At 47.7% G+C, this 13,075-nt stretch overlaps 9 non-coding genes across 9 annotated transcripts; all 9 read left to right on the forward strand.

Moving 5' to 3' along the window:
• Window positions 1-119: 119 nt before the first annotated feature.
• Window positions 120-310, forward strand: LOC142697010 (U2 spliceosomal RNA). Its single transcript, XR_012864845.1, has one exon. It is a non-coding gene; the product is annotated as a U2 spliceosomal RNA (small nuclear RNA).
• Window positions 311-1,598: 1,288 nt separating this feature from the next.
• LOC142697012 (U2 spliceosomal RNA) lies at window positions 1,599-1,789 on the forward strand. The gene has a single exon (XR_012864847.1). It is a non-coding gene; the product is annotated as a U2 spliceosomal RNA (small nuclear RNA).
• A 1,280-nt stretch (window positions 1,790-3,069) lies between these two features.
• Window positions 3,070-3,260, forward strand: LOC142697013 (U2 spliceosomal RNA). Its single transcript, XR_012864848.1, has one exon. It is a non-coding gene; the product is annotated as a U2 spliceosomal RNA (small nuclear RNA).
• A 1,284-nt stretch (window positions 3,261-4,544) lies between these two features.
• On the forward strand, window positions 4,545-4,735 carry LOC142697014 (U2 spliceosomal RNA). Its single transcript, XR_012864849.1, has one exon. It is a non-coding gene; the product is annotated as a U2 spliceosomal RNA (small nuclear RNA).
• A 1,288-nt stretch (window positions 4,736-6,023) lies between these two features.
• Window positions 6,024-6,214, forward strand: LOC142697015 (U2 spliceosomal RNA). Its single transcript, XR_012864850.1, has one exon. It is a non-coding gene; the product is annotated as a U2 spliceosomal RNA (small nuclear RNA).
• Window positions 6,215-7,510: 1,296 nt separating this feature from the next.
• Window positions 7,511-7,701, forward strand: LOC142697016 (U2 spliceosomal RNA). The gene has a single exon (XR_012864851.1). It is a non-coding gene; the product is annotated as a U2 spliceosomal RNA (small nuclear RNA).
• A 1,288-nt stretch (window positions 7,702-8,989) lies between these two features.
• LOC142697017 (U2 spliceosomal RNA) lies at window positions 8,990-9,180 on the forward strand. Its single transcript, XR_012864852.1, has one exon. It is a non-coding gene; the product is annotated as a U2 spliceosomal RNA (small nuclear RNA).
• Window positions 9,181-10,456: 1,276 nt separating this feature from the next.
• Window positions 10,457-10,647, forward strand: LOC142697018 (U2 spliceosomal RNA). Its single transcript, XR_012864853.1, has one exon. It is a non-coding gene; the product is annotated as a U2 spliceosomal RNA (small nuclear RNA).
• Window positions 10,648-11,939: 1,292 nt separating this feature from the next.
• LOC142697020 (U2 spliceosomal RNA) lies at window positions 11,940-12,130 on the forward strand. Its single transcript, XR_012864854.1, has one exon. It is a non-coding gene; the product is annotated as a U2 spliceosomal RNA (small nuclear RNA).
• Window positions 12,131-13,075: the final 945 nt, after the last annotated feature.

Below are 13,075 nucleotides of genomic sequence, written 5' to 3' on the forward strand. Positions count from 1 at the left end.
TAGCTGTGAGTGTGTGAGCCTGCAGGGCCCCATGGAATTGCCTAGAAGTAGGCTGAATCGCTGCAAGGGCTGAACAGCAGTATCGGGCAGGCTCGGGCAACGCGCGGCCCGTTCGGGTTATCGCTTCTCGGCCTTTTGGCTAAGATCAAGTGTAGTATCTGTTCTTATCAGTTTAATATCTGATACGTCCCCTATCTGGGGACCATATATTAAATGGATTTTTAGAACAGGGAGATGGAAATAGAGCTTGCTCTGTCCACTCCACGCATTGACCTGGTATTGCAGTATTTCCAGGACCGGTGCACCCTTTCCTTATGTGTTGACTAAAAGCAGATTCCAAAAGTGTTTTTTGTCTTTGCTATTGTTTCTGTCTTTCTGAAGGGATCTCCCCTTTTAATCCCATTATTTCAACACCTGTTGGACAATGCATGAGTGATAATGAGCTCATTGATTAAATGCAATTAATGAATAGATTGCCACCTCTTGTTGTGTGTCGTCTGTGTTTCTGTGTTTCCGGCATTTCACATTGGAACACCTCATTCACCTTCCTTGTCTTCTCTCCGCCCTCCCTTTTAGGTAAGTTAAAGAGCTGCACCTGAGCCAGCCACTGATTGATTGATTGATTGATTGATTGATTGATTGATTGATTGATTGATTGATGCAGCACAACAGTCAAATAGTGGAGTGGAGTAGGGGAACAGCAAACAGCCAATAAAGCAGCCCGCCCGCTCGCCTGCCCGCCACAATGGACCTACCTGTGTACACTAGATGGATGTGATGGAATGTACTGTCGTCCCTACATTTCAAGAAGAAGTAAGAATTGCAGTTGCAACAAAGCCTTGCTTGCCTACAAAGAGAGCAGCAATTTGGATTTGTTACTATGTTACCTAGAAGAATAACAAACTGTGCAAGGATGGAGGTTGTAGGAGCAAGGAGAAGTTGTCTGTAAAGTTGGTGGATGCCTATTTTCCATTTTGCAGTCCCTTGTCTCCCTCTTGTGGCCTCCTGGAGGCAACTAGCTGTGCAAAAAAAAGACAGCCTGGCGGCCGGCTGTTGCAGTGTTGCCCTCTCAGGCAACACTGAGTGACTGACTGAGCCTCACCGTCTTATATAAAGTTCAGACGGAACTTTGCACGTGTCATAGTGGAGCCCTCAGGATTCCAGAGCCAGCTTTCTGACATCATAATGGGGCCTCAGAGATAAAAGCCTGGGCCCAGGCAGTGTTGGTCAGTGCTGCTCAGCAGGCAGCACTGGACTGGACTGGATTACAGCTGATACAAGGTGTGAAGGAACAAGGGGTGGCTGTGGGCATGCACTTGCTGCCGCTGCCAGTGTTTATCTGCATGGCAGCAGGGCATTTGGGCGTTGCCAGGAAGGCGTTTTTATGTAGATTCCTCCTCTTTCAGCACTGCATTGTGGTGCAAGCAAAAGAAGCAAATCCTGTCTGGCTTCCTCTCCGGCCTTTATTCACCTCCCGTGTAGCTGTGAGTGTGTGAGCCTGCAGGGCCCCATGGAATTGCCTAGAAGTAGGCTGAATCGCTGCAAGGGCTGAACAGCAGTATCGGGCAGGCTCGGGCAACGCGCGGCCCGTTCGGGTTATCGCTTCTCGGCCTTTTGGCTAAGATCAAGTGTAGTATCTGTTCTTATCAGTTTAATATCTGATACGTCCCCTATCTGGGGACCATATATTAAATGGATTTTTAGAACAGGGAGATGGAAATAGAGCTTGCTCTGTCCACTCCACGCATTGACCTGGTATTGCAGTATTTCCAGGACCGGTGCACCCTTTCCTTATGTGTTGACTAAAAGCAGATTCCAAAAGTGTTTTTTGTCTTTGCTATTGTTTCTGTCTTTCTGAAGGGATCTCCCCTTTTAATCCCATTATTTCAACACCTGTTGGACAATGCATGAGTGATAATGAGCTCATTGATTAAATGCAATTAATGAATAGATTGCCACCTCTTGTTGTGTGTCGTCTGTGTTTCTGTGTTTCCGGCATTTCACATTGGAACACCTCATTCACCTTCCTTGTCTTCTCTCCGCCCTCCCTTTTAGGTAAGTTAAAGAGCTGCACCTGAGCCAGCCACTGATTGATTGATTGATTGATTGATTGATTGATTGATTGATTGATGCAGCACAACAGTCAAATAGTGGAGTGGAGTAGGGGAACAGCAAACAGCCAATAAAGCAGCCCGCCCGCTCGCCTGCCCGCCACAATGGACCTACCTGTGTACACTAGATGGATGTGATGGAATGTACTGTCGTCCCTACATTTCAAGAAGAAGTAAGAATTGCAGTTGCAACCAAGCCTTGCTTGCCTACAAAGAGAGCAGCAATTTGGATTTGTTACTATGTTACCTAGAAGAATAACAAACTGTGCAAGGATGGAGGTTGTAGGAGCAAGGAGAAGTTGTCTGTAAAGTTGGTGGATGCCTATTTTCCATTTTGCAGTCCCTTGTCTCCCTCTTGTGGCCTCCTGGAGGCAACTAGCTGTGCAAAAAAAAGACAGCCTGGCGGCCGGCTGTTGCAGTGTTGCCCTCTCAGGCAACACTGAGTGACTGACTGAGCCTCACCGTCTTATATAAAGTTCAGACGGAACTTTGCACGTGTCATAGTGGAGCCCTCAGGATTCCAGAGCCAGCTTTCTGACATCATAATGGGGCCTCAGAGATAAAAGCCTGGGCCCAGGCAGTGTTGGTCAGTGCTGCTCAGCAGGCAGCACTGGACTGGACTGGATTACAGCTGATACAAGGTGTGAAGGAACAAGGGGTGGCTGTGGGCATGCACTTGCTGCCGCTGCCAGTGTTTATCTGCATGGCAGCAGGGCATTTGGGCGTTGCCAGGAAGGCGTTTTTATGTAGATTCCTCCTCTTTCAGCATTGCATTGTGGTGCAAGCAAAAGAAGCAAATCCTGTCTGGCTTCCTCTCCGGCCTTTATTCACCTCCCGTGTAGCTGTGAGTGTGTGAGCCTGCAGGGCCCCATGGAATTGCCTAGAAGTAGGCTGAATCGCTGCAAGGGCTGAACAGCAGTATCGGGCAGGCTCGGGCAACGCGCGGCCCGTTCGGGTTATCGCTTCTCGGCCTTTTGGCTAAGATCAAGTGTAGTATCTGTTCTTATCAGTTTAATATCTGATACGTCCCCTATCTGGGGACCATATATTAAATGGATTTTTAGAACAGGGAGATGGAAATAGAGCTTGCTCTGTCCACTCCACGCATTGACCTGGTATTGCAGTATTTCCAGGACCGGTGCACCCTTTCCTTATGTGTTGACTAAAAGCAGATTCCAAAAGTGTTTTTTGTCTTTGCTATTGTTTCTGTCTTTCTGAAGGGATCTCCCCTTTTAATCCCATTATTTCAACACCTGTTGGACAATGCATGAGTGATAATGAGCTCATTGATTAAATGCAATTAATGAATAGATTGCCACCTCTTGTTGTGTGTCGTCTGTGTTTCTGTGTTTCCGGCATTTCACATTGGAACACCTCATTCACCTTCCTTGTCTTCTCTCCGCCCTCCCTTTTAGGTAAGTTAAAGAGCTGCACCTGAGCCAGCCACTGATTGATTGATTGATTGATTGATTGATTGATTGATTGATTGATTGATGCAGCACAACAGTCAAATAGTGGAGTGGAGTAGGGGAACAGCAAACAGCCAATAAAGCAGCCCGCCCGCTCGCCTGCCCGCCACAATGGACCTACCTGTGTACACTAGATGGATGTGATGGAATGTACTGTCGTCCCTACATTTCAAGAAGAAGTAAGAATTGCAGTTGCAACAAAGCCTTGCTTGCCTACAAAGAGAGCAGCAATTTGGATTTGTTACTATGTTACCTAGAAGAATAACAAACTGTGCAAGGATGGAGGTTGTAGGAGCAAGGAGAAGTTGTCTGTAAAGTTGGTGGATGCCTATTTTCCATTTTGCAGTCCCTTGTCTCCCTCTTGTGGCCTCCTGGAGGCAACTAGCTGTGCAAAAAAAAGACAGCCTGGCGGCCGGCTGTTGCAGTGTTGCCCTCTCAGGCAACACTGAGTGACTGACTGAGCCTCACCGTCTTATATAAAGTTCAGACGGAACTTTGCACGTGTCATAGTGGAGCCCTCAGGATTCCAGAGCCAGCTTTCTGACATCATAATGGGGCCTCAGAGATAAAAGCCTGGGCCCAGGCAGTGTTGGTCAGTGCTGCTCAGCAGGCAGCACTGGACTGGACTGGATTACAGCTGATACAAGGTGTGAAGGAGCAAGGGGTGGCTGTGGGCATGCACTTGCTGCCGCTGCCAGTGTTTATCTGCATGGCAGCAGGGCATTTGGGCGTTGCCAGGAAGGCGTTTTTATGTAGATTCCTCCTCTTTCAGCACTGCATTGTGGTGCAAGCAAAAGAAGCAAATCCTGTCTGGCTTCCTCTCCGGCCTTTATTCACCTCCCGTGTAGCTGTGAGTGTGTGAGCCTGCAGGGCCCCATGGAATTGCCTAGAAGTAGGCTGAATCGCTGCAAGGGCTGAACAGCAGTATCGGGCAGGCTCGGGCAACGCGCGGCCCGTTCGGGTTATCGCTTCTCGGCCTTTTGGCTAAGATCAAGTGTAGTATCTGTTCTTATCAGTTTAATATCTGATACGTCCCCTATCTGGGGACCATATATTAAATGGATTTTTAGAACAGGGAGATGGAAATAGAGCTTGCTCTGTCCACTCCACGCATTGACCTGGTATTGCAGTATTTCCAGGACCGGTGCACCCTTTCCTTATGTGTTGACTAAAAGCAGATTCCAAAAGTGTTTTTTGTCTTTGCTATTGTTTCTGTCTTTCTGAAGGGATCTCCCCTTTTAATCCCATTATTTCAACACCTGTTGGACAATGCATGAGTGATAATGAGCTCATTGATTAAATGCAATTAATGAATAGATTGCCACCTCTTGTTGTGTGTCGTCTGTGTTTCTGTGTTTCCGGCATTTCACATTGGAACACCTCATTCACCTTCCTTGTCTTCTCTCCGCCCTCCCTTTTAGGTAAGTTAAAGAGCTGCACCTGAGCCAGCCACTGATTGATTGATTGATTGATTGATTGATTGATTGATTGATTGATTGATTGATGCAGCACAACAGTCAAATAGTGGAGTGGAGTAGGGGAACAGCAAACAGCCAATAAAGCAGCCCGCCCGCTCGCCTGCCCGCCACAATGGACCTACCTGTGTACACTAGATGGATGTGATGGAATGTACTGTCGTCCCTACATTTCAAGAAGAAGTAAGAATTGCAGTTGCAACAAAGCCTTGCTTGCCTACAAAGAGAGCAGCAATTTGGATTTGTTACTATGTTACCTAGAAGAATAACAAACTGTGCAAGGATGGAGGTTGTAGGAGCAAGGAGAAGTTGTCTGTAAAGTTGGTGGATGCCTATTTTCCATTTTGCAGTCCCTTGTCTCCCTCTTGTGGCCTCCTGGAGGCAACTAGCTGTGCAAAAAAAAGACAGCCTGGCGGCCGGCTGTTGCAGTGTTGCCCTCTCAGGCAACACTGAGTGACTGACTGAGCCTCACCGTCTTATATAAAGTTCAGACGGAACTTTGCACGTGTCATAGTGGAGCCCTCAGGATTCCAGAGCCAGCTTTCTGACATCATAATGGGGCCTCAGAGATAAAAGCCTGGGCCCAGGCAGTGTTGGTCAGTGCTGCTCAGCAGGCAGCACTGGACTGGACTGGATTACAGCTGATACAAGGTGTGAAGGAACAAGGGGTGGCTGTGGGCATGCACTTGCTGCCGCTGCCAGTGTTTATCTGCATGGCAGCAGGGCATTTGGGCGTTGCCAGGAAGGCGTTTTTATGTAGATTCCTCCTCTTTCAGCACTGCATTGTGGTGCAAGCAAAAGAAGCAAATCCTGTCTGGCTTCCTCTCCGGCCTTTATTCACCTCCCGTGTAGCTGTGAGTGTGTGAGCCTGCAGGGCCCCATGGAATTGCCTAGAAGTAGGCTGAATCGCTGCAAGGGCTGAACAGCAGTATCGGGCAGGCTCGGGCAACGCGCGGCCCGTTCGGGTTATCGCTTCTCGGCCTTTTGGCTAAGATCAAGTGTAGTATCTGTTCTTATCAGTTTAATATCTGATACGTCCCCTATCTGGGGACCATATATTAAATGGATTTTTAGAACAGGGAGATGGAAATAGAGCTTGCTCTGTCCACTCCACGCATTGACCTGGTATTGCAGTATTTCCAGGACCGGTGCACCCTTTCCTTATGTGTTGACTAAAAGCAGATTCCAAAAGTGTTTTTTGTCTTTGCTATTGTTTCTGTCTTTCTGAAGGGATCTCCCCTTTTAATCCCATTATTTCAACACCTGTTGGACAATGCATGAGTGATAATGAGCTCATTGATTAAATGCAATTAATGAATAGATTGCCACCTCTTGTTGTGTGTCGTCTGTGTTTCTGTGTTTCCGGCATTTCACATTGGAACACCTCATTCACCTTCCTTGTCTTCTCTCCGCCCTCCCTTTTAGGTAAGTTAAAGAGCTGCACCTGAGCCAGCCACTGATTGATTGATTGATTGATTGATTGATTGATTGATTGATTGATTGATTGATTGATTGATGCAGCACAACAGTCAAATAGTGGAGTGGAGTAGGGGAACAGCAAACAGCCAATAAAGCAGCCCGCCCGCTCGCCTGCCCGCCACAATGGACCTACCTGTGTACACTAGATGGATGTGATGGAATGTACTGTCGTCCCTACATTTCAAGAAGAAGTAAGAATTGCAGTTGCAACAAAGCCTTGCTTGCCTACAAAGAGAGCAGCAATTTGGATTTGTTACTATGTTACCTAGAAGAATAACAAACTGTGCAAGGATGGAGGTTGTAGGAGCAAGGAGAAGTTGTCTGTAAAGTTGGTGGATGCCTATTTTCCATTTTGCAGTCCCTTGTCTCCCTCTTGTGGCCTCCTGGAGGCAACTAGCTGTGCAAAAAAAAGACAGCCTGGCGGCCGGCTGTTGCAGTGTTGCCCTCTCAGGCAACACTGAGTGACTGACTGAGCCTCACCGTCTTATATAAAGTTCAGACGGAACTTTGCACGTGTCATAGTGGAGCCCTCAGGATTCCAGAGCCAGCTTTCTGACATCATAATGGGGCCTCAGAGATAAAAGCCTGGGCCCAGGCAGTGTTGGTCAGTGCTGCTCAGCAGGCAGCACTGGACTGGACTGGATTACAGCTGATACAAGGTGTGAAGGAACAAGGGGTGGCTGTGGGCATGCACTTGCTGCCGCTGCCAGTGTTTATCTGCATGGCAGCAGGGCATTTGGGCGTTGCCAGGAAGGCGTTTTTATGTAGATTCCTCCTCTTTCAGCACTGCATTGTGGTGCAAGCAAAAGAAGCAAATCCTGTCTGGCTTCCTCTCCGGCCTTTATTCACCTCCCGTGTAGCTGTGAGTGTGTGAGCCTGCAGGGCCCCATGGAATTGCCTAGAAGTAGGCTGAATCGCTGCAAGGGCTGAACAGCAGTATCGGGCAGGCTCGGGCAACGCGCGGCCCGTTCGGGTTATCGCTTCTCGGCCTTTTGGCTAAGATCAAGTGTAGTATCTGTTCTTATCAGTTTAATATCTGATACGTCCCCTATCTGGGGACCATATATTAAATGGATTTTTAGAACAGGGAGATGGAAATAGAGCTTGCTCTGTCCACTCCACGCATTGACCTGGTATTGCAGTATTTCCAGGACCGGTGCACCCTTTCCTTATGTGTTGACTAAAAGCAGATTCCAAAAGTGTTTTTTGTCTTTGCTATTGTTTCTGTCTTTCTGAAGGGATCTCCCCTTTTAATCCCATTATTTCAACACCTGTTGGACAATGCATGAGTGATAATGAGCTCATTGATTAAATGCAATTAATGAATAGATTGCCACCTCTTGTTGTGTGTCGTCTGTGTTTCTGTGTTTCTGGCATTTCACATTGGAACACCTCATTCACCTTCCTTGTCTTCTCTCCGCCCTCCCTTTTAGGTAAGTTAAAGAGCTGCACCTGAGCCAGCCACTGATTGATTGATTGATTGATTGATTGATTGATTGATTGATTGATTGATTGATTGATGCAGCACAACAGTCAAATAGTGGAGTGGAGTAGGGGAACAGCAAACAGCCAATAAAGCAGCCCGCCCGCTCGCCTGCCCGCCACAATGGACCTACCTGTGTACACTAGATGGATGTGATGGAATGTACTGTCGTCCCTACATTTCAAGAAGAAGTAAGAATTGCAGTTGCAACAAAGCCTTGCTTGCCTACAAAGAGAGCAGCAATTTGGATTTGTTACTATGTTACCTAGAAGAATAACAAACTGTGCAAGGATGGAGGTTGTAGGAGCAAGGAGAAGTTGTCTGTAAAGTTGGTGGATGCCTATTTTCCATTTTGCAGTCCCTTGTCTCCCTCTTGTGGCCTCCTGGAGGCAACTAGCTGTGCAAAAAAAAGACAGCCTGGCGGCCGGCTGTTGCAGTGTTGCCCTCTCAGGCAACACTGAGTGACTGAGCCTCACCGTCTTATATAAAGTTCAGACGGAACTTTGCACGTGTCATAGTGGAGCCCTCAGGATTCCAGAGCCAGCTTTCTGACATCATAATGGGGCCTCATAGATAAAAGCCTGGGCCCAGGCAGTGTTGGTCAGTGCTGCTCAGCAGGCAGCACTGGACTGGACTGGATTACAGCTGATACAAGGTGTGAAGGAACAAGGGGTGGCTGTGGGCATGCACTTGCTGCCGCTGCCAGTGTTTATCTGCATGGCAGCAGGGCATTTGGGCGTTGCCAGGAAGGCGTTTTTATGTAGATTCCTCCTCTTTCAGCACTGCATTGTGGTGCAAGCAAAAGAAGCAAATCCTGTCTGGCTTCCTCTCCGGCCTTTATTCACCTCCCGTGTAGCTGTGAGTGTGTGAGCCTGCAGGGCCCCATGGAATTGCCTAGAAGTAGGCTGAATCGCTGCAAGGGCTGAACAGCAGTATCGGGCAGGCTCGGGCAACGCGCGGCCCGTTCGGGTTATCGCTTCTCGGCCTTTTGGCTAAGATCAAGTGTAGTATCTGTTCTTATCAGTTTAATATCTGATACGTCCCCTATCTGGGGACCATATATTAAATGGATTTTTAGAACAGGGAGATGGAAATAGAGCTTGCTCTGTCCACTCCACGCATTGACCTGGTATTGCAGTATTTCCAGGACCGGTGCACCCTTTCCTTATGTGTTGACTAAAAGCAGATTCCAAAAGTGTTTTTTGTCTTTGCTATTGTTTCTGTCTTTCTGAAGGGATCTCCCCTTTTAATCCCATTATTTCAACACCTGTTGGACAATGCATGAGTGATAATGAGCTCATTGATTAAATGCAATTAATGAATAGATTGCCACCTCTTGTTGTGTGTCGTCTGTGTTTCTGTGTTTCCGGCATTTCACATTGGAACACCTCATTCACCTTCCTTGTCTTCTCTCCGCCCTCCCTTTTAGGTAAGTTAAAGAGCTGCACCTGAGCCAGCCACTGATTGATTGATTGATTGATTGATTGATTGATTGATTGATGCAGCACAACAGTCAAATAGTGGAGTGGAGTAGGGGAACAGCAAACAGCCAATAAAGCAGCCCGCCCGCTCGCCTGCCCGCCACAATGGACCTACCTGTGTACACTAGATGGATGTGATGGAATGTACTGTCGTCCCTACATTTCAAGAAGAAGTAAGAATTGCAGTTGCAACAAAGCCTTGCTTGCCTACAAAGAGAGCAGCAATTTGGATTTGTTACTATGTTACCTAGAAGAATAACAAACTGTGCAAGGATGGAGGTTGTAGGAGCAAGGAGAAGTTGTCTGTAAAGTTGGTGGATGCCTATTTTCCATTTTGCAGTCCCTTGTCTCCCTCTTGTGGCCTCCTGGAGGCAACTAGCTGTGCAAAAAAAAGACAGCCTGGCGGCCGGCTGTTGCAGTGTTGCCCTCTCAGGCAACACTGAGTGACTGACTGAGCCTCACCGTCTTATATAAAGTTCAGACGGAACTTTGCACGTGTCATAGTGGAGCCCTCAGGATTCCAGAGCCAGCTTTCTGACATCATAATGGGGCCTCAGAGATAAAAGCCTGGGCCCAGGCAGTGTTGGTCAGTGCTGCTCAGCAGGCAGCACTGGACTGGACTGGATTACAGCTGATACAAGGTGTGAAGGAACAAGGGGTGGCTGTGGGCATGCACTTGCTGCCGCTGCCAGTGTTTATCTGCATGGCAGCAGGGCATTTGGGCGTTGCCAGGAAGGCGTTTTTATGTAGATTCCTCCTCTTTCAGCACTGCATTGTGGTGCAAGCAAAAGAAGCAAATCCTGTCTGGCTTCCTCTCCGGCCTTTATTCACCTCCCGTGTAGCTGTGAGTGTGTGAGCCTGCAGGGCCCCATGGAATTGCCTAGAAGTAGGCTGAATCGCTGCAAGGGCTGAACAGCAGTATCGGGCAGGCTCGGGCAACGCGCGGCCCGTTCGGGTTATCGCTTCTCGGCCTTTTGGCTAAGATCAAGTGTAGTATCTGTTCTTATCAGTTTAATATCTGATACGTCCCCTATCTGGGGACCATATATTAAATGGATTTTTAGAACAGGGAGATGGAAATAGAGCTTGCTCTGTCCACTCCACGCATTGACCTGGTATTGCAGTATTTCCAGGACCGGTGCACCCTTTCCTTATGTGTTGACTAAAAGCAGATTCCAAAAGTGTTTTTTGTCTTTGCTATTGTTTCTGTCTTTCTGAAGGGATCTCCCCTTTTAATCCCATTATTTCAACACCTGTTGGACAATGCATGAGTGATAATGAGCTCATTGATTAAATGCAATTAATGAATAGATTGCCACCTCTTGTTGTGTGTCGTCTGTGTTTCTGTGTTTCCGGCATTTCACATTGGAACACCTCATTCACCTTCCTTGTCTTCTCTCCGCCCTCCCTTTTAGGTAAGTTAAAGAGCTGCACCTGAGCCAGCCACTGATTGATTGATTGATTGATTGATTGATTGATTGATTGATTGATTGATTGATTGATGCAGCACAACAGTCAAATAGTGGAGTGGAGTAGGGGAACAGCAAACAGCCAATAAAGCAGCCCGCCCGCTCGCCTGCCCGCCACAATGGACCTACCTGTGTACACTAGATGGATGTGATGGAATGTACTGTCGTCCCTACATTTCAAGAAGAAGTAAGAATTGCAGTTGCAACAAAGCCTTGCTTGCCTACAAAGAGAGCAGCAATTTGGATTTGTTACTATGTTACCTAGAAGAATAACAAACTGTGCAAGGATGGAGGTTGTAGGAGCAAGGAGAAGTTGTCTGTAAAGTTGGTGGATGCCTATTTTCCATTTTGCAGTCCCTTGTCTCCCTCTTGTGGCCTCCTGGAGGCAACTAGCTGTGCAAAAAAAAGACAGCCTGGCGGCCGGCTGTTGCAGTGTTGCCCTCTCAGGCAACACTGAGTGACTGACTGAGCCTCACCGTCTTATATAAAGTTCAGACGGAACTTTGCACGTGTCATAGTGGAGCCCTCAGGATTCCAGAGCCAGCTTTCTGACATCATAATGGGGCCTCAGAGATAAAAGCCTGGGCCCAGGCAGTGTTGGTCAGTGCTGCTCAGCAGGCAGCACTGGACTGGACTGGATTACAGCTGATACAAGGTGTGAAGGAACAAGGGGTGGCTGTGGGCATGCACTTGCTGCCGCTGCCAGTGTTTATCTGCATGGCAGCAGGGCATTTGGGCGTTGCCAGGAAGGCGTTTTTATGTAGATTCCTCCTCTTTCAGCACTGCATTGTGGTGCAAGCAAAAGAAGCAAATCCTGTCTGGCTTCCTCTCCGGCCTTTATTCACCTCCCGTGTAGCTGTGAGTGTGTGAGCCTGCAGGGCCCCATGGAATTGCCTAGAAGTAGGCTGAATCGCTGCAAGGGCTGAACAGCAGTATCGGGCAGGCTCGGGCAACGCGCGGCCCGTTCGGGTTATCGCTTCTCGGCCTTTTGGCTAAGATCAAGTGTAGTATCTGTTCTTATCAGTTTAATATCTGATACGTCCCCTATCTGGGGACCATATATTAAATGGATTTTTAGAACAGGGAGATGGAAATAGAGCTTGCTCTGTCCACTCCACGCATTGACCTGGTATTGCAGTATTTCCAGGACCGGTGCACCCTTTCCTTATGTGTTGACTAAAAGCAGATTCCAAAAGTGTTTTTTGTCTTTGCTATTGTTTCTGTCTTTCTGAAGGGATCTCCCCTTTTAATCCCATTATTTCAACACCTGTTGGACAATGCATGAGTGATAATGAGCTCATTGATTAAATGCAATTAATGAATAGATTGCCACCTCTTGTTGTGTGTCGTCTGTGTTTCTGTGTTTCCGGCATTTCACATTGGAACACCTCATTCACCTTCCTTGTCTTCTCTCCGCCCTCCCTTTTAGGTAAGTTAAAGAGCTGCACCTGAGCCAGCCACTGATTGATTGATTGATTGATTGATTGATTGATTGATTGATTGATTGATTGATGCAGCACAACAGTCAAATAGTGGAGTGGAGTAGGGGAACAGCAAACAGCCAATAAAGCAGCCCGCCCGCTCGCCTGCCCGCCACAATGGACCTACCTGTGTACACTAGATGGATGTGATGGAATGTACTGTCGTCCCTACATTTCAAGAAGAAGTAAGAATTGCAGTTGCAACAAAGCCTTGCTTGCCTACAAAGAGAGCAGCAATTTGGATTTGTTACTATGTTACCTAGAAGAATAACAAACTGTGCAAGGATGGAGGTTGTAGGAGCAAGGAGAAGTTGTCTGTAAAGTTGGTGGATGCCTATTTTCCATTTTGCAGTCCCTTGTCTCCCTCTTGTGGCCTCCTGGAGGCAACTAGCTGTGCAAAAAAAAGACAGCCTGGCGGCCGGCTGTTGCAGTGTTGCCCTCTCAGGCAACACTGAGTGACTGACTGAGCCTCACCGTCTTATATAAAGTTCAGACGGAACTTTGCACGTGTCATAGTGGAGCCCTCAGGATTCCAGAGCCAGCTTTCTGACATCATAATGGGGCCTCAGAGATAAAAGCCTGGGCCCAGGCAGTGTTGGTCAGTGCTGCTCAGCAGGCAGCACTGGA

Source organism: Rhinoderma darwinii (genome assembly GCF_050947455.1).
Source record: "Rhinoderma darwinii isolate aRhiDar2 chromosome 5 unlocalized genomic scaffold, aRhiDar2.hap1 SUPER_5_unloc_7, whole genome shotgun sequence".
Classification (NCBI taxonomy): domain Eukaryota; kingdom Metazoa; phylum Chordata; class Amphibia; order Anura; family Rhinodermatidae; genus Rhinoderma; species Rhinoderma darwinii.